General features: G+C 44.2%; 1 protein-coding gene and 1 long non-coding RNA gene across 4 annotated transcripts in view; one reads left to right on the forward strand and one right to left on the reverse strand.

Annotated features, from left to right (window-relative positions):
• Positions 1-2,857: 2,857 nt before the first annotated feature.
• Positions 2,858-17,946, reverse strand: LOC118356205. The gene is made up of 3 exons (XR_004819537.1): positions 17,839-17,946; positions 5,465-5,631; positions 2,858-2,906 (listed from the first exon to the last, which is right to left on the reverse strand). It is a non-coding gene; the product is annotated as an uncharacterized LOC118356205 (long non-coding RNA).
• The window catches only part of MOB3B (MOB kinase activator 3B), a 187,030-nt gene continuing 184,414 nt past the window's right edge, over positions 16,937-19,552 (forward strand). Inside the window, exon 1 of one of the 3 annotated variants that reach the window (XM_027616095.2) lies at positions 16,937-17,056. The gene's annotated coding sequence lies outside the window, so the exon portion shown is untranslated. Of the gene's footprint in view, positions 17,070-17,403; positions 17,793-19,552 lie in introns of those variants that run through there. The other 2 variants (XM_027616091.2, XM_027616092.2) reach the window with 2 other exon arrangements.

Below are 19,552 nucleotides of genomic sequence, written 5' to 3' on the forward strand. Positions count from 1 at the left end.
ATGCTAAGATTCTTACAGAAGAAACCAAAACTTCATATAATGCTATAAAGTAAAAGTGAGATAATGATGGCTGTGGTCTGTTTCCGTAATGCAGGTTAAATAGGAGGGTAGTGATTGTTACTCTTATGTAACACTTTCGGTTTTGAATTGACGTTTCTCCTATGATCGGCAGAGTGTAGCCTAAAGTACCCCCAATTAATACATAGCCCACTGGACTTTCTCAATCCAACATCGCAACACTATGAGGCCAGTATTATTATTTCCACTTTACAAATGAGGAAACTAAAGCTTAAAGAAATATAATGTGCAGCCCATGGTCACTCAGCTAGTGACATTGGATTTCATCCCAGGAAGTATAGTAGTTGCCATGCAGCACAGCACCTAGTACAGTTCCTCCATGTAGTAGGTACTCAGTGTTGTCGAAATGAAGGGAAGGGAAGGAAGAAAGTACTATCGGCCTACTAGTCCTCTGCAGCACCCAAGTGTGATCTCCTGCTGGGTCCCTTGGAGAAGTTACTTAACCTGAGGCTCATGTTTTAAATATTTGAAATGAGTGCATGATGATACCTCATGATTGTTGTAAGAGGATTTAATGAGACTGTTTAAGGTGCTTACACCACTACCTGACCAGAGCTTCATACCTGCTTTTTTATCCAATCTGAAAATCACCACCTTTTAACCAGGGTATTTTAGAACATTTTACATTTAATGTGATTATTGATATGGTTTAGGTTAAGTCTATCATCTTGCTAGTCATTTTCTATTTGTTCTTTAGCGTTTTTTTTTTTCTTTTTCTGTTTTGAGTATTTTTATGATTCCATTTTATCTCTTATTGTCACTCTGTTTTCCAGTGATTGCTAGTTTAGTACACTACACACACACACACACACACACACACGGATGTATATAAAGATCTATATTATATATACGTCTTTACCTTCTCAGTCTACATTCAAGTGATCTACTACTTGACAAAAAGTTGAAGAACTTTATAATAGTATACTTCCATTTCTCCTCACTTTTGGGCTATTGTGGCCTCACATTTTACTTCTACATATGCTGTAAACTCCATACTTTGTTGTTATGATTTTTACTTAATTATCTTTTAAAGGGATTTAAGTGTAAATATTCTAAATCAAAAAGTATAAAGTGTCCTATTGGATAAAAAAACAAGACCCAACTATATGCTACCAACAAGACACATCTTAAAAATAAAGGACAAACAGATGAAAAGGATGGAGAAGATACACCATACTAACACTAATAAAATGAGAGCAGGAGTGACTATGTTAAGAACAGAAAAGCAGATTTCCGAGCAAAAAATATTACCAGAGATAAAGATTATTTTGTAACGCTAAAGAGGTCAGTTCAGCAAGAGGACAGAACAACCCTAAGTGTTTGTTTACCTAGTAACAGTTTCAAAATACACAAGGCAAGGGGCGCCTGGGTGGCTCAGTCTTTAGGCATCTGCCTTCGGCTCAGGTCGTGATCCCAGGGTCCTGGGATGGAGCCCTGCATCGGACTCCCTGCTCCGCGGGAAGACTGCTTCTCCCTCTCCCACTCCCCCTGCTTGTGTTCCCTCTCTCGCTGTCTCCTTCTGTCAAATAAATAAATAAATAAAAATCTTAAAAAAACACACACACAAAATACACAAAGCAAGAACCGTAAGGAGAAGTAATCCAATCTACAATTATAGTTGGAGATCTGAAGATCCCTCTCTCAATGCTTCATGGAACAAAAAGACAAATATTAGAGCTAGATTGTGCATAAGCTCAATTTTAATGAAGGACTTCAGAAGAAAAAAATCTATATCCAAATCAGCAAGGATATAAAAGACTTGAACAAGACTGTCAACCAATTTGGTGTGACATTTATAGAACACAGCAGTACTCCACAGTAGATTCACACATTCTTTTCAAAAGCACAGGGAACACATACAAAGATAGACCATATTCTGGGCCATTAAACAAGTCTCAGTAAATTAAGAGGATTCAAGTCATACAAAGTATATTTTCTGATCACAGTGGAATTACTATTTGGAAACTAGCACTTGTATAGGATTAGATGATTTCTAAATCGTATGTGTTTGGAGGACAAGGGGAAGTGGATTGGAAAGCAGAAAGGGAGGTATCGCTGTGGAATGGTTTTTATGAATAGTGGAACTCAGACAAGCTATGTTGGAGAAGATATCTACAATGCATAGATCTGACCTAGATCTTGTATCCAAAATATAAGAAGAGCGCCTACTTATTAAGATGACAACCCAGAAGACAACCCAATGTTTTTAATGGGCAAAAGATTTTAACATATTTCACACAAATGCATTAATAACCAATCATCACATAAAATCATGCCCAATATTAATCATCAGGGAATGACAATTAGAACTGCAGTGGATATCACTGCACAGCTAAGAATGGCTAGTTAAAATAAAGGTTGATAAGTATTGGTGAGGCTGTGGAGCAACTGGAATTCTCATACATTGCTGATAAGAGTATAAAGTATTAAAACCACTTTGGCAGTCTTATCAAGTTCAGTACATACTTGCCATATGATCCAGCAATTCCACTCCTAAATATTTCCCCAAGAGAAAGGAAAACATGTCCACAGAACTACTTGCACACAACTGTTCATAGAAGCTTTATTCATAAAAGTACCAAAATGGAAAGAGTCCAAATGTCCCATCAATGAAAGAATGGATAAACAAATTATAATATATAACAATAAGTACACAGGAATAAAAAGGAATGAACTAGTGAGATCCCTGGTGGCTCAGTTGGTTAAACGTCTGCCTTCGGCTCAGGTCATGATCCTGGGGTCCTGGAATCAAGTCCGGCATCGGGTTCCCTGCTCTGCAGGGAGCTTGCTTCTCCCTCTGCCGTTCCCCCTGCTTGTGCATGCTCTCTCTTAAACACAAATAAACAAAATCTTAAAAAAAAAAGGAACAAACTACTGAAATACATATCAAAATCTCAAAAACAGTACACTGAGCAAAAGAAACATACAGGGTACATTGCGGGGTCAACACTAGCATGAAACTGAGAGTGAATGTCTGTTCCATTTTGCATCTTAGGACCTTCCTAGTCCCAGCCTGAAAGTACTTACTACATCATTCCATTCATGTGAAACTAAACAGGCAAAACTAACCTATTGTGACAGCTTATCAGTGGCTGCCTTGGACCATGAATGGATGATATTTTACAGCAAAGGGCTCAAAGGAACTCTTGGGAGTGATAAAAATGTTCATTATCTTGACTGGGGTGATGGTTAAGTAGGTGTAAACATTTATCAAAATCCAATAAACTAAAAAAAAAAAAAAAAGCAGAACTCAACCTGCCTTGGATTCTCTTCACATTGATAACAACCCATTACTACAACCATTCTTCACAATGATAACAGCATGATCCTTGCACAATCTCATGAACACTTCTGTTTAACAACTCTGCATCACTTAAAAATTAAATCCAAAATCTTTGCAACACAGTTTCTCTTCAACTCTAACCTCACTTCTCACTTGCTAATGTATTCTTCTTTTGTTGGATCTATTACACTATTCCTTTGCTTCTCTGTCTTCATGACTAGGCTAGAGAACAAGATCTTTATCTTTTTCATTTTTGTATCTCAGTGCATAGCATGGTATCAAGGCACAGGGCATGCTTCCCAAAAAATGTTAGTTAAATAAATGTAATGAGCATATGAAATATGATTTTCTTTGTCCTCTCCAAAGAGAATCAGTCCCTATAAATTAAGGAAATTGCTTTCTTTATATAATCAGAAACATTTTTCCCCAGAAAGTCCTTCATTAAAATTGAGCCTATGCACAACATAGCTCTGAAATTTCAAAGACCTAAGGCAGTGCTTTTCAATCTTTACAAAGTAGTAATAACCTATCATTTGCTGTTTCTACATTTCTGCCTCACTATCTCATCTCTTGCTGAAATGTTCTTTTTAAATTAATAGCTTGATAAATGGCTGAGTAGTTTTCATCAGACCAATTAGGACAATAGAAAGTATCCATTTGTGGAGTGTGGACATTCAAGAAATCTGATCCATTATTTAGAAAATCATTCCTGAGCTCAGAGTTGGCTCAAATTGGCACCTTCTGGCATTTGCTTGTGGGTGGGGAATGTGGAATGCTTTGAAAGCTGAATGGATTTGTCAAGTTTTAAAACTCCCTTATGGTTAGGGGAAAGCAACATTCATTGTTTAAAAACACCATTGTTTATTTTTTCTGCCTTTCTGTTCTTTGGAGCCTGAATCTGCAAAAACATTCACGCCCAGCATTTTGCTTCATGTACGTCTCCTAATATGTTTCTGGAGACATGAGTGATGTGAAAAACTTTTTATTGTGATTGTTTAGAATGTTCGGGACAAATCAAAAAAGTCTATTTTAATGCTTATACTGTATTTTATGGAGAAAGACCAGATTTCTGTCACTGTAGGCAGAGTAGAGTTGATAGGTATATGGATCCTGGAGCCAAGACTTCCAAGGCTCAAATACCTGTTTTCCCACTTCATGGCTATTTGACCTTGGACAAGGTATTTAACCCCTCTGTCCTGCTTCAATATCCTCATCTATTCAGTAGGCATGAGAATAGATTAGGTCCAGGGTAGCCACTGATATGCTGTCACAATAGATTAGTCTTGCTGTTGTAGAGTTTCACGTGAATGGAATTATATAGGAAGCTTCCAGGCTGGACTAGGGAGGTCCTAAGATGCAAACTGGAACAGATGTTCACTCTCAGTTAGTTGTTTGAAGAATGAGTGGGTTAATACACGCAGAATGCTTGAAAGGGCAACAGGCACAGAATAAGTGATCAATAAAATTAAGTTGTGTTATCAGTGTGTTAACAATGTGTTATCATTGTCACCGTCATTATCCTCATCATTAAGCAATTGAATGTAGAGTTCCCATATCTGATCATTACACCGCACCTCACAGCCGAGATTCCAGGAGATACGACTTCGCATTAACTCATCAGCTTCCCCCCTTCTGGTCTTTTTCCGCAGACCCTACCCTCCCCCTCCCACATCTCCACCCCAGATCGATCCATTTCTCCACAGCAGGCAGAGTGATCTTTCTAATAGAATCTCTTCCTTGATCTCACTCACTTGCTTAAAAAAACCCTCAGTGATAACCCTGGACACAATATAAGGCCCATACCCCATGAAGCATAGGGCCTTTGGGATCTGACCCAGTGAACCTCTCCTCCCTTTGCCTCACTCCTCATCCTCTTTTCGTCCCCAGACAAGCTATATGAAGTTCCCCAACTCACCTTGCTCCCATCCTTGGCTGGAGCGTGCATTGCTCCCACTGCCTGGCATATGCACCCCTTCCCCTGAATGAACTTTACTTGCCAGTCTGGATTCACCTATGGATGAGGCAAGGATCGTGTCTGCACTAGCTCTTTCCCAATTGCCTGGCACACACTATGCTTATTAAATATTATGTTGACTTGATTACCTTATGCTCAGGACTCTTGTAAGTTTCTCTGCTTGGAGTTCTAGCATGGCACTTAGCTCATTATTATGCATCATTATTATGGATTTGTTTGTCTCCCATTAGACTGAGCTTCACAAAGTGGGTCCTTGTCTTCCACCACCTTGCATCCCCAGCTTCCAACACAGTGCCTGCCATGAAACAGGAACCTGGTAAGTTCCAAAAGAATGTACACTATTCACATACCATTAATCTCAGGTTTAAAGTTCACTCAAATTCTGAAGCAAGGGGACATATGGACTCCCTTGGCAGCTCTTGGATGCTATCCCAATGAAACTACCAACATTTTAAGCAAGTTTGCATGTATGTGCATTTTTCTGGGTAGTGGGTCCACAGCCTTCATCAGATTCACAAAGGGCTTTCTAATTACCCTGAAAGGTAAGAATATATGTCCCTTTAAGAGTTTTTAGGGGTGCCTGGGTGGTGCAGTCAGTTAAGTGTCTGACTCTTGATTTTAGCTCAGGTTGTGAGCTCAGGGTCATGAGATCGAGCCCCACCATTGGGCTCTGAGCTCAGCGAGGAGTCTGCTTGAGATTCTCTCTCCCTATCCCTCTGCCCCTCCCCCTGCTTGTGCACGCACGCTCTCTCTCAAATAAGTAAATAAATAAAATCTTTATTTTTTTTAAAAAAAAGAGTTGTTTTTAAAAAACCAATTGTGAAATAAAAAGTTTGCAAGTTAGTTTGATGAGTCAGTCCATTCGACTCGGATGAGGTAGAGGATTTGTGCCTCTACGAATGGTCTCTGGCAGCCTCTCTGCTGCTGGACTATGTGGTGTTTCCAGTTGACTGCAGTGGCTGTTCTCCTGGAGGAATATCCATTTGTGGTGTCCCCTCCCACACACACACCTGTAGGAGCAGTTTGAGACTCATTCGCATGGCCTACTTGGTTCTGGAAGCATCGAGCATTTCAGCCCCTGGACCAGCCCCACACAGTATTTTAACCCAGCTTTCAGGGTGTAGAGGCTGTTCTGTTCAAGCAGAGAACCTTCTTTGATCCACTTTGACTAGACATTTTCTCGGGCTTCTGTCAATTGATCGGCAGTTTTTTTCTGACCCAGACCTACACAATCAAGAGACTAAAGCTTCTCTAAGAAGCTAAGAGAGAGCACATTTTAAAAATAACTTGAGCAAATGAGTTCATTCTGGCAAAAGCAAACCAGCTCTGTAAAATAAACTTCTTTAGAGTTTCTCAATAGCAGGTCCTGAAAACGTAAACAACCCCAGGGTCCACATGTGCTGAGCCACTCATTGAACAGAAAGTTTCTGGCCCAAATTCTGTCAAAATAAAGAACACCTTATAAAACCTGGAGTCCATGACCATCATGTGAGAACAAGATGAGGGGGCTGTGCGGTGACCCAGCCCAAGGACAATGAGAAAGTCTCACGACCTCAAAATGCTGGCTTTCCAGCCCAAAGCTAAAGTGTTGAGGGACAGGGGGCTACAGCTTATGCCTCGGGCCCTTGCTCGGATCCTACCAAGCCCCTGCCTTCTCCAGGGAAAACCAGAATCTGTTCACTCTCGTGAAATCAGAGGCAGCCCCTGCGAGTTTTACTAGTGTTCTGTTGACAGGATAATGGACCCACTGAAACTGTAATAACATGCTTGGCCAAAGAAACCCAGACCATGAAGTTATTATAACTCCACGCCCAGCCATAGTCTTTCGAGCATAATAATAATATGTTCTTTCTGAAGAGACCCATTACTGTTCCAATGAACTTATGCTGAGTTTATCTGCACAAGAATAATAACTTGTTATAAATAATAAATACAGTGATTCTCATTTTATATTTGTTAGCTCTCCTTCAAAACAAAGTATTTTCTCATTGCATGGTGGCAATCTGGTCCTTTCTATGTGGGGAGCACTGTGCTAGAATCCATATCTTAGAATGGACAGAACTTCGAGAAATTCAGACAAAAGGCACAGGGATCATTTTTAAAAACTAGAAAATGTAACTTATGGAAAAGCATTAAGAAAAATTTGCTATTATTTAACCACAGAGATGTGGGAAATACTGGGATAAACCTGAACATCATATTTCAGGTGTACCAAGATTCATGGTCAAATTAGCAGCATGTATTGAGTCATGGCTATGTGCCAGGTACTTTATGAGCAATTTTGCATTTAACCCTCACAATGACCTCATGAAGTGCACATCCTCGTGTACGTGAGGAGAACACTGAAGCATAGGTTAAGTGATTGTCCAAACCTGATAGACATTTTTCACAAATATTCTGCTTTCCTTTCTCTCTTTTCTCACCTGGAAGTTAAGTTGTACTTTCTCTTTCGGTGGAACCCAAGCATGACCACACAACTCTCTTTAACCAATGAAATTTGAGCAAGCAAAGTGCACTGTTTCCAGACAGAAGGTTGGAGAGCCTGTACGAGCTTTGCCTTCTTTCACTCTGCCACGGTGACTATTAACATTCTGGGAAGTGGGTGCTCCACAGCCTTGGCCCTTCAGTGGGGGATACAGAAGGGAGCAGAGCCCCCTCTCCCACCCCCATCAACCCAAGATGAGTGTGTTGCATGAGCAAGACATTAATCTTTGCAGTTCTAAGCCACTGAACTTGCAGGATTGTTTTGATAGCAAAACCTGACTGATACACTAAGTCAGCCAGCCAGCTGATTGGAACTTGACCTGCCTCTATTACCCACAGCTTATTCTGAGATAACATGCTGTGCTGCCTTCCAGGTAGAGAATGATGGCTAAGTGTATTATTCTACCCAGTTTGAGGAGCAGGAAAAAATGGTCTTTACCTCCAGTGACAGGAATTGAGATTCCCCAGGGGGCAGGTAAGACATAAATAAGAGAACTGAGGCAGAGCAGGGGAACTTCCATTGAAGATTTACTCACAAGAGAAAAACAGTTCATGTCTTGATGCATTTCCTTCCAGGCATGTTTAATGAATACTTCGCATATATTTTCTCAGAGTCCTACTTAAGGGAAAATTTTTTAGAGTTCCAGGCTTGGAATTGTGTTCTCTGCTTCAGGGTCTCTCTCTGGTTTAGTCTGGCTTACTTTCCTATAGGACTCACGACAATAACCTTCTCCTGTATTGGTCAGCACAGAAGGTGGTCTTCCTTTCCAGTCTACCAGGAACCCAAATATTGCTTTGGATTCCCCCCAAAACAGAGACTGAGATAAGGACTTGAGTGCAGCTAATTTATTTGGGAGGTAAGTCCAGGAAGCAGGAGTGAGAGCAGGATGCCTAGGACAAGAAGGAGGAAAAGCCAATCTAAGGATGAATGGTCCACTGGCCCCTTCAGGCTGGGATCTCTAAGTCATGTAAAGAATGCCTCCCATATTTGCCCATCTCAAGGATAAGAGGCTGGAGCATCTGTTCACTGGCTCTCATTCCCTGTTGGTTGACCGTAGGGGTTTGACCTAGCCTCCCTGTAGCATAGCTACTGTGCTCACTCCAGGGCTGGGCAAGCTCCCGCAGCTGTGGAGAATCTTGAGGCAGACAGTGAAAAGACACTTGATGTGTGCTTGAGATCTGGGAAACCAGCCACCGTGAGGGCACTAGAACCGGGGGCACCAGAGATGTTTTCTATACCAAATCCCATCCCTAAACACTAATCTCAGTTCTTGCAGAGCTGATGGATACAAGGTGATACCAAGTTGGGACTGAGAATACCATAGGCAGCCCGTGTGAGTCCTGGACAAGTTTCCTAATGTCTAAAATGAAGGTGTTCATATCTACCATCCACGGTCATTGTAAGTATTTGGTGAGCTAACATGTCAAAATGCCCAGCACAGTTCCTAGCACATTACAGGTGCCTGATAAATATGAGTCCTCTGCCCTCCATCTCCAGTAAGTGCCATAGGGCTATCCTAGCCACCAAGGCAAAGGGCGTGAGGGTCCTTGCAACTCTTCACTTGTGCTTTCCTTTTGGTTTTTGAGGCTGACTACAGTTTGAGCAGCAATGAACAGCAACTTCAAGAACACAGGAAAGCAAACAGACAAGGAAAAGGAATGAAAGTGTAATGCAACTTTATAGAAAAGGAGAACTGTTCTTCTAGGACATTGAGTAGAAATCTTAATGAGTTACCTTAATGAGTGTACCTAAATCCTCTTGGGTACAAAGTCACAAAAGGGAAGAGAAAGAAAGGAGGAAGGGAAGAGGGAGGGAGAGAGGGAGGGTAAAAAGAAAGAATGAATAAAAGGAAGGAAGGAAAGTATCCATTCATCTCTGCAGAGACTCTGCTGAGCATTAGGCAATATGACTTGGGAAAAATTGTAACTGAAACTTTTCTAAAAACCTTTTGGAGAGGTGTTTTTCCTCAGAAAAGCATCATCAGGGCTGTTCAATAACCAAGGCAAGTCTTTCATATTACTAGACATGAAACACTATTGTATCTGAAACTGGCCGGAGGCCATTTAGAAATTCAATAATTATTCAACCCAAGGGGCTTTCCAAATGGTGAAGCAGCATCTTAGGAGGAAATTAATATTGAGCAGTGTATCCAATCTAATTGGAATCTTGAGGAAATGGGGTCCTGAGTAGGTAAAACAGCTGGAAGCTAAAGTAGGTCAGGACAAGTGATCCCCTCATTTTTGTGTCTTGCCTTAATTAGGTTGTGAAAAGGAGAATCTTGTTTATTTTTTACTCCAGGAGGGCAAGGCGGTGGTTTGGAGACGCTCCTTGTTCATTAACAGCCATCTTCAGTCAGACAAGAGAACAGCTTACTTCTTTCATTTCTTTCCACAGATATTCAAGGATAGTTGAGAAGGCACAAAAGACTTTTTTTTTTGTTTTGCCAAACATGGCAGTTGGGAGTTAAGGATTGACTTATTGGCCATGGTCGTGAACACTGATCACAAAGACGGTAAAGCTGTGTTTTTTTTCCCCTTCAAGAGAAAGTCCATGTGAGAGCCTCCTTATTTTCCTGTTTGGAGGGGAGGGGGCACAATCAAGTTGGAAGCATCCGTGACACACCAGCCTCTTCTGTCTTCCCTTGCACCTGTCTTCTGTATGCATCACTTTGAGAACACAACTTCTCAAGCCCATTGAGCACACAGTGGTCTGATTCCCCCTATTAGAAAGACTCACTCTTAAATTGATTTGGGGGGATCTATGCTGTCTTTACATGAGACTACCTTAGAGTCCGATTCTCCTGGCAACTAACTCTCCTTAGCTCATATCTACTGACCTATTTTAGGACAATTCCTAGAGGACAATTCTTCTCCATTATTCAGAGTCTGAGGCAGACCACAAGTGTACTATACCTGGTATGTGTCAGGCCCAGAACAAAAACACTGTGCTTCTCTCTGGAGAAGAGTCACTTATTCAAGATTCAAATGATTTAAAAAACAAACAAAACCTGAAAAAATACCGTCTGGTAGGGAGATCTGAAGGGACACTGGACCACTATGAAAAATACAAAGAGATAGCTCCAAAGAGCAGGAAGAAAGATCACAATCTCATTTAAATAAAACTAATTAAAAAAATAACTTGGGAAAGAACATTCACTCTGCTCCTACAGAATGGAAGGCAGGCAATTGTCCATAACGATTCCAAAGCATACCATCTTGTTTAGCTGCACTGGGACAATTTTGAACTGTGTCAAGGTTTTCCCAGCCCTCAAACCCTGTGACTGTTACATGATTCAGTTCCACTTCCACAAAATGGGATTGATAGAATGTGGATTTCAGAGGAAATGATTATAGACATCTATAATAGTCATTATAAACAGTAAGAATTATGCTAGCAGGAAACATGCTTTAACACATGGGTTCTTGTCATGGCTTGAAGTTGCTTAAAAAGTTTTACTTTTTATACATACTTTATATGTATAAAATATATAACTATCTTTATATATACCATATATATTTACATATTATACATAGCTTTTGTACACACACACACACACACACACACATCTCTTTTGTTTAAATTGCCATTATTTCAGTGCCTGGGGGACACATGCACATTCATTTCCAGGACCCAGAGATGCTCCATACAACATTGAGACAATCTCTCCAGGATTATGATCAGTCAGGGTTTTGAAAGCAAAATCAAAGTAAGTAAGGAGGAAGTGTGCCTTAATGTTCAAGATTTGTTAAGTAGACAGTTAGTTGCGTTAACTCTCATTGCGTGGTATGAAAAGAAGGACTCTGGGAATGTCTGCTCTTTGTTAGTAAGCTGCCTGTAATAGTTATGGTTAGCACACAATGCCAATGGGTAATCAGACTACCAAAACTAATAGGAATAGCCTCTCACAAATCTAATTTGAGTGAGCACTGCTCTCCAGAGCAACATGATTGTGAGTCTATGTTTGTCAATGACTGCGCAAACATGTTTTCTCCACTTTATTCTATCGCAATGTTTATGATGTTACTATGGTGACGCTCTTATGATATCCTTTTGCTCTCACGGTGCCCTCTCAGTGGAAGTTGTAATGAGGTGGTTTGGCAACAGAATCTTTCTGGGATTTTTCTCATACACCATTGAAGACGAGCATGGCTTTCTTCTTACAGGAAATGCATAAAGCATGAACTGAAAATGGTAGAAAGTAATTTGCACTGACTTGGGTAAAGAATGTAAATGTTATTAATACTATACCAAACTACCCAGAAATATTCTTTTTGTTCCCGATTCTAGGAGATGGCATCCCAAGGGACAGTAAGGCTTCTAGATTGAGTGTGGAACGTCACACGTGCTGAGGGCGAGGGTCTCTTGCTCTCCTGAGGGAGGAGCTCTGTGAGGGTGATGTGAGAACTATGTGCTGGAAAGAAAAAGAGATGGAGTTTCTGGAGCACATACCATGTGACAAGCACTGTGCTAAGCACATTACATGCATCCCTTGACCGATTATTTATTTACCTTATATTATTTTATATTTACCCCATTTTATATTATTTACCTGTATTATTTACCCCATTTATGAAATGAGGTAATAGACACAGTTAACATGGGTCTTTCAGACTCTGAAGCCCATTCTGTTAATTACTATGCCATCTTTCATTTTTTTAAAAAAAGATTTTATTTATTTATTCGAGCTAAAGAGAGAGTGAGAACAACAGCACGAGCTGGGAGACAGAGGGAGAAGGAGAAGCAGGCTCTCCCACTGAGCAGGGAGCCTGACTCGGGACTCGATCCCAGGACCCTGGGGTCATGACCTGAGCTGAAGGCAGACACTTAACCTACCAAGCCACTCAGGCACCCCAAAATGCATCTTTCAGATGATCCTGTCTTCTCTCTTTTCCCTGGAAGAGCTTGGAAGTGAGAATCATGAGTGCCTCCATCCTATTTCCTTAGGCTTATTCCATAACTACCTGGAGAGATTTATCTGAAACAGCTTGAAATCTGACTTTATCTTGGACAGGCACACCCTTGGGGCCTTTTCCACTGCTGTATGGGGACACACAGCAGCAATGGTCATGAGACCTAAAATCAATGTCCCAGTCTTATTAGTTGTGTAATCTGGGGCAAGTCAATTCTTCCAGCCTTAGTTATTTCACCTAGGAAATGGAAATGGCAAAAATTATACTTGTCCAAAGGTCAGGAATAACCTAGTTGCTTTCATTATCTATTTTTGCTCACTTTAGAACCTCTTGGGTCTATGATATATGAGGCTGTGCTCTGGACCTAGAATGACAGATCCATGATTGCCATTTTATAATGTGGCAAACAGAGCAGCCTCTCAAAACATTTTGTCAGCAAGAAGTTCACTTTTGTCTTCTACTTACTGCCTTTTGAGTTACAGCTTCAGACATTGCTTTGGCAGCTCCTTCAGGTAAACTTTCTCCATTAATAACTTAATGAAAATCATTACATTTCCTTTGATCTCTAGCCTAGCATCCAGGATCCCAGCCCTTATCATCTAACTGCACAGAGTCCCCATACCAACTAGATTAATCTTGGTTTCCAGGACACATCTAGCATTTTTCTACCTTCCTGTATCTTTACAGGTTTTCTGTACCTGAAACAACTTTTCTAACTCCAACAATGTGGTACTTTGTTACAGCAGCCATAGAAAACTAACATAGGTAGAAAACAGAAAATGAATACAGGAATATTGTGTGTGTGTATATATACACACTGTATCAGATGGCAATAAATTCTATGGAGAAATATACTATATATATAGCATATCAGATGATAATATATATATTGTATATCAGATGGCAATATCTATATATTATATATCAGATGGCAATAAATTCTGAGAAAATTGGAGCAGGGAATATGGATAGGGAGTTTTAGAAGGGGAAGGTGATCATAAATTTAAGCAGAGTTGAAAGAGGAGCCCAAGGAGGATTTGGAGTTGCAAGTTGACAAAATATTATACCACTTTTACTGGAATCACATTGGCTGCTTTATTGAGAATAGCATATATGGGGGGGGGCAAGGTGGAAGCAGGGGGGCCAGATAGAAGGTTATTGCAGTAATACTAGCTACAGGTATTTGTGGCTTGGATTGAGGTGGTGGAAAGACGTCTATCAGCATTTGGATATCTTTCGAAGGTAAAACCAATGAGATTTGCTGATAGATTAGAAGTGGAACAGTAAAGGAGAAAAGTCAAAGATGATCCTGTGATTTGGGGCTTTAAGCCAATGAAAGGTTGGAGAGGCCATTCACCAAGATGGGGAAGAAAGCAGTGGAGCAAGTTTGAGGGAGAGGATGGGTGTAGGTTGGGTGGACCCTTGGTACCCAAATCCCTCCCTTCCCCTAGTCTTTCCCTTCAGATTGCTTTTCCCTGCAAGCCAAGAACCATACACATAAGGAATAATAGCCAGTGGGAAACAGTAGCTTGTTCAGTTCGTGATGGAGCCAGTTTGCTATATAACACCTATGCAGAGCTCTGATAAAAGCTGGACTGGAGAATGAGGTGTAGCCCAGGGCGCTACAGATGGAATGTTTGTGTCCTCCCCAAATTCATCTGTTGAATCCTATACCTCAGTGTGATGGTTTTGGGAGGTGGAGCTTCTGGGAGGTGATCAGTCATGAGGGCCGATGCCTTATGAACGGCATTAGTGTCTTTATAAAAGAGGCCTGAGAAACCTCCCTGCCTGCTTCTGTCTTGTGAGGAAACAGTGAAAAGCTGCCTATGAGAAAGCAAGCCCTCCCCAAACACTGAACCTGCTGGCAACTTGATCTTGGACTTCTCAGCCTCCAGAACTGTGAGAAATACCTTTCTGTTGTGGGGAAGCCCCTGCTAAGTAGCCTGACCAGACAAAGACACAGGAGGACCAAGGAGGGCTTGAATCTAAATGCTGGCCCTTCAGAGCACATTAAGGTGGAGCCATCCTTCTCCAGCCCACGAGGTCACAGGCAGAGAAGCTGGGCCAGAGAGTGGGCAAGAGCTGGGGCACTATTCGCCACACTGACCCCACTCCCTGATAGAAATTATCCAGGAAATATTGATGGCTCCCTCCCAATCACAAGATATACCATTCCTCCCCAGGGAAGAAGCCACTAAGGGGCTGGAAGTGGGATGAAAGTCCTCTCTTCCCACAGGCAAAGCTGAAATGCAAGGAGAGAGGCATAGACGGTTCCATTACTGTTTATTGATTAGAATTGAATGCCCTCTTCACCCGTACATGCTCTGCTCATCTGTAGCCTGGAGAGTGAGTCCTATCTCCAAGGGCAGAAGTTGGATCTTGAAGTTCTGCTTCAGTTTCTGAGCCAAGAAACCTTGTTTTTCCTCTCTTGACAGGACAGAAAAGATCCTGCCATGGAAACTGTTAGGCAGACAACAGACTTCCCAATTAGGGACTAGAGAGTTAAAGGGAAGGACCATTAAAGGTAAACTGGGGTAATTCAGAGATACTTCCATCCTGATTGTTCTGGATGATGACCAGTGTTCTGATTGCCATGAGGCCAAAAGGATAAAAGAAGCTTTAAAGGCAGTGACTAGGGTTTGAGGCAGTTTGGAAATGAAATTGCACTACTCAATAATGTAGAGAATCATTGCTAAATGGCTGTGTATTTGTATCTATTTCCCCCCCTCATGTTTGAGTTTCATATTCACAATCTCCACTATCTTTGCATTAAATGAAATCATTTAATCCAGTGTTGATATCATTAGACCATGACTATTAGGGCTATTTATTAAATATTTCTTACAATATCAGAAATGACTTGATATTTCAGAAGACATGTGTGGTTTTAGAGGTTCTCATTTAGTAGTGGTGGAAACCACTTTTGGGCGGAGGATGTTAACCCCTCACGTATCTTAATTTCTACCTAATATATTTCCATACTTCCCGGTGTCTGGGTGGCTCAGTGGGTTGAGCGTCTGCCTCAGGATCAAGCCCTTCGTTGGGCTCCCTGCTCAGCAGGGAGTCCGCTTCTCCCTCTCCCTCTGCCCTTCCCACCCATCCACCTCTGCCCCTGCTTGTACACACATGCTTTCTCAAATAAATAAATAAATAAAATCTTTGGGAAAAAATATATATCCATAGCTCTTTATTTTTTTAAAAAATTTTATTTATTTATTTGAGAGAGAGAGAGAATGAGAGATAGAGAGCACGAGAGGGAAGAGGGTCAGTCAGAGGAAGAAGCAGACTCCCTGCTGAGCAGGGAGCCCGATGCGGGACTCGATCCCAGGACTCCAGGATTATGACTTGAGCCGAACGCAATCGCGTAACCAACTGAGCCACCCAGGCAGCCTATCCATACCTCTTTAAAGTGTGTAGTCAGAATTGTAAAACGCAATCCTTAGTCATTTGGTACTCTTCAATCGATATGTGTTAAGGTGCTATAGAGGAATAAAAAGATGTGGAAGACATTATTTTCCTTTGGAAGCTTACACCTAGTGACTCCTACTATTAAGAATACTTTCTATGTTTAGTTTACCCTGAAAACCATCCAGCAAGGTAGATAATACTCTCCCAATTTACAGAGGAAAATAATGGTTTAGAGGTCATAGACCAGAATCACACAGTAGAAAGTCGCAGGGTGTGCCTGGGGTTCCAAGGCTATGCTCATTCCACTACTCCCAGGTTGTTCTAGTAAATCCGCCAGAATCTCAGTATTTTCCAATGATTCATGCTCCCCTCTGTCAGTATTTTCCAACATAGTCTTTTTCAACAAGTCAGAAAATCTTGGAGAAGGTGATTTCCCCCTTTCTAGGTGCCCTGGCTGTGTGTGGACCCAGAACGCGTCCTTGGGGACGCGGTATCTCCCTCTCAGCCCTAGTGAGAGGGTCCTGGTCTTTTCCTCAGGGCGCGGAGCCCGCGTAGACCGCCCATTCCCCACCTCTGCAGGAGGCAAGAAGAGTCTCCAGGCGACCTGACTTCTCTTCCCCACGGAGCTGCCATCCCGCGGGCGGCCGCCAGGGGTCCCCGCTCGGCGCCCCGCGAGATAGCCGCGCGCTGGGCGCGTGTGGGGGCTACTTCGGAGCGGCGGCGGCTGGAGCTCGAGCCCCGCTCTCGCTCGCTCGCGCCGCGCTCCTGGAGACCGCGCGTGCTAGCCCCTCGCCGCTCGCCCCGCGCCCGCCGCGTGGATCCGCAAGCGTCGCGCGTCCGGCCTCCGGCTCACCTTCCTCCTCTGGCGCCGGCTCCGGTTGACCCGGCGCAGGAGCCGACAGGGCCGCGGGCTGAAGGTAAAAGCCCACGGTGAGTGAGAGCCCGCGCGGGGCGAGGCGAAGTGGCGCCGCCCGGCAACTGCTCGGCCCCAGTGGCGCCCGGGCGGGCCAGGGTGCGGGGCGCACCTGGGGGCGGGCTTAGCGGGGAGTGGGGTGGGGTGGCGTGGCGTGGCGTGGGGTGGGGGGCGGGCGGCGGCTCCGGCGCTGGGATCCGCGTCAGACCCCTGCCCGCGCCTCGGCTCAGGCCGGCTCCTCGCGCGCCCTTCTGGGGCGGGAACGAGAGTCCAGTCCCCAGCCCGTGCTCCGGGGCCTTGACTCTGAAAGCTCTGTCAGTAAAATGCATCTCCCCGCGAGGCACAAGTGCGCCCCGGAGCCGTCCCGAATCGCGGGTGACTGCAGCGTGCGGGTCGGGCTGAGGGTGGCGGGAAGACAAACTTTTGCGAAAGTGCGCCTGGGCCGGAGCACCGCGCTCAGGGCGTGTGCGGAGGCTCGACGCGGGCTCCGCTGGGGGAAGCCCGCTGCGCCGGCCCGCTCGCCCCGGGCACCGTCGGAGCTTCGGGGAGGGAGCGCGTGGGTGAAGGACGGACAAAACCCTGCTGACCCCTTGGGCCAACAACTGTCAAACATCTGGAATCCAGCCCCTCCCTTCCCCTGCGCCGAGGAAGGTGAAAACCCCTCAACTTTCCTTTGATTGTCCTCCCTGCCTTGGGACGCCTCTCGGAATGGAAAAGGGCCGACCTCTGGTGCCTGGCACGTGAGTACCGAGACCCCCAAGCCCCTCAGGCTCCCCCTTCACCCACCTTCCTGACCGCCTCCCAGATGTCCTCCCCGCAGGGACCACGCCACAGAGCCCGTGGAGATCGTGACGAATGGCCTTTTGTTTCTCCGCGTTTCCTCTATTGTTTGCCTTTGCAACATCTGGCGGGGCTCGCGGAGAGAAGGACGCCCCGGGGTCCTCCCCGCACTCCCCCCGCCCCCCCCGCCAGCCACACGGCCGGCTCCCGCCCGGGATCCCCACGGGGGAAGGCGAGGAGCCCGACCTCGGCGCGGCCGCCGCACCCAGGCCCTGCGGTTAGAGGGCGGAGGGAAAGTTGCTGCTTCCCCGCCTCCTCGACTGCCTGGGGCCCGGGGCGCGTTTCTCAGATCTGATCCCAGACGCGCGGCGAAGGGCGCAGCCGGAGAGAAGTGCTGCTCTCCCGAGAGGGGAAGCGACCTTCCGCCCTCCGCCGGGGTGTCCTTGGGTGGCTCCAGTGGATTTAAATCTCCGCCCGAAGGCCTGTGGCTGGGCCGCTTCCAGGGCCGCGGGGACGGGATCAGGGCACTTTTGGTAGGCAGAAAGCCGAGGTTCTGGGGTCTGCGAGTTTCCAAGGGCTGGAGAACAGGCGAGAGTGGAGAAGAAAGTAACCCAAGAAGCCTCAAGACTTTGCCTAGAAGTAGTGGTTAGGTGGCTCCCTCCAGATTGAACGTGCAATTTTGACTTGGGGTAGGGCTCCAAGTTTAAATCCTGGGTCCCCTGTCAGCATTTAGAAAAAGCAAATCGGAGGATACCGTGTAGACGCCGCGGGGGCAGAGTTCCCGCCAACAAGTCCTTGCGAACCGGTGGCTTAGGACTGCCTATGAGTTCCCCTGGGGGTGCGCCTGTTAGATTACAGGTGACTCTGTTTCTGTGCGTTCCCTCACAAGGTAGATGCTTACACATCGTGCTGCTGCTTAGCGTGGATTTAAAAAAAAAAAAAAAAAGAGGTAGGGCAAAAGCAAAGTAGCTACTCTGAGAAGGCAGGGTTCCCGTCAGGTGCCCCGACAGTCGTCTTGCCTGTGAGGGGAGGCCAAGCCTGTGCACCTGTTAGAACCTCTACATGCTCAGCTTTACTATAGTGGTGTTAACCAGCTTTTTCTGATGGAGGCCCAATTGTCCCTATTCCAAGGAAGTACAGTTAAACACTCTTTTTACCGTCTACCTTTTGATCCCTTCCCCAAGCTTGGGGAGGGAGGAAGCAAGCTTCCATCGGAATGCTTGTGACCTAGGTGTCCACTCAAGCATATTAAGTGGGAGCTCTGCACAGTTCTAGGAGTTTTCCCTTTACCTGACTTAACAGAAATTTGACTTCCATTCAATAAATAGAAAAACAAAGACCACTAAGGAAGGTGGACACAGAGCACTTTGGCGATTTCTGGATTATTACCAGTGGCACCAACAAAAGAAAAAAAGCAAAATCTTTGAAGCACTGGAAGGCACTTTACAAACGTCTCATTATGAAAATGATGGTTAAGGAAGGATTCCTTTGAAATTTAGCAGCAGGAGAGAAGCAACAAGGCAGACCTGGGTTGCTCAAGAGGTGCCCAAAGGCATCATTAACCAAGTGAAAGGGCAGTGTTTGTCCCAGTCTACCCCCTGTACGGAAAACAGGGTAATTGTAGTGGAAGATGAGCTTATACAGTTTCTTTAATTTTAGAATTAACCTCCCCTCCCCGGAATCATCGTAGAAAAAAATAGAAAATACAAAGAGGTAAAAA

Source organism: Zalophus californianus, chromosome 13 (assembly GCF_009762305.2).
Source record: "Zalophus californianus isolate mZalCal1 chromosome 13, mZalCal1.pri.v2, whole genome shotgun sequence".
In the NCBI taxonomy this organism is placed as follows: domain Eukaryota; kingdom Metazoa; phylum Chordata; class Mammalia; order Carnivora; family Otariidae; genus Zalophus; species Zalophus californianus.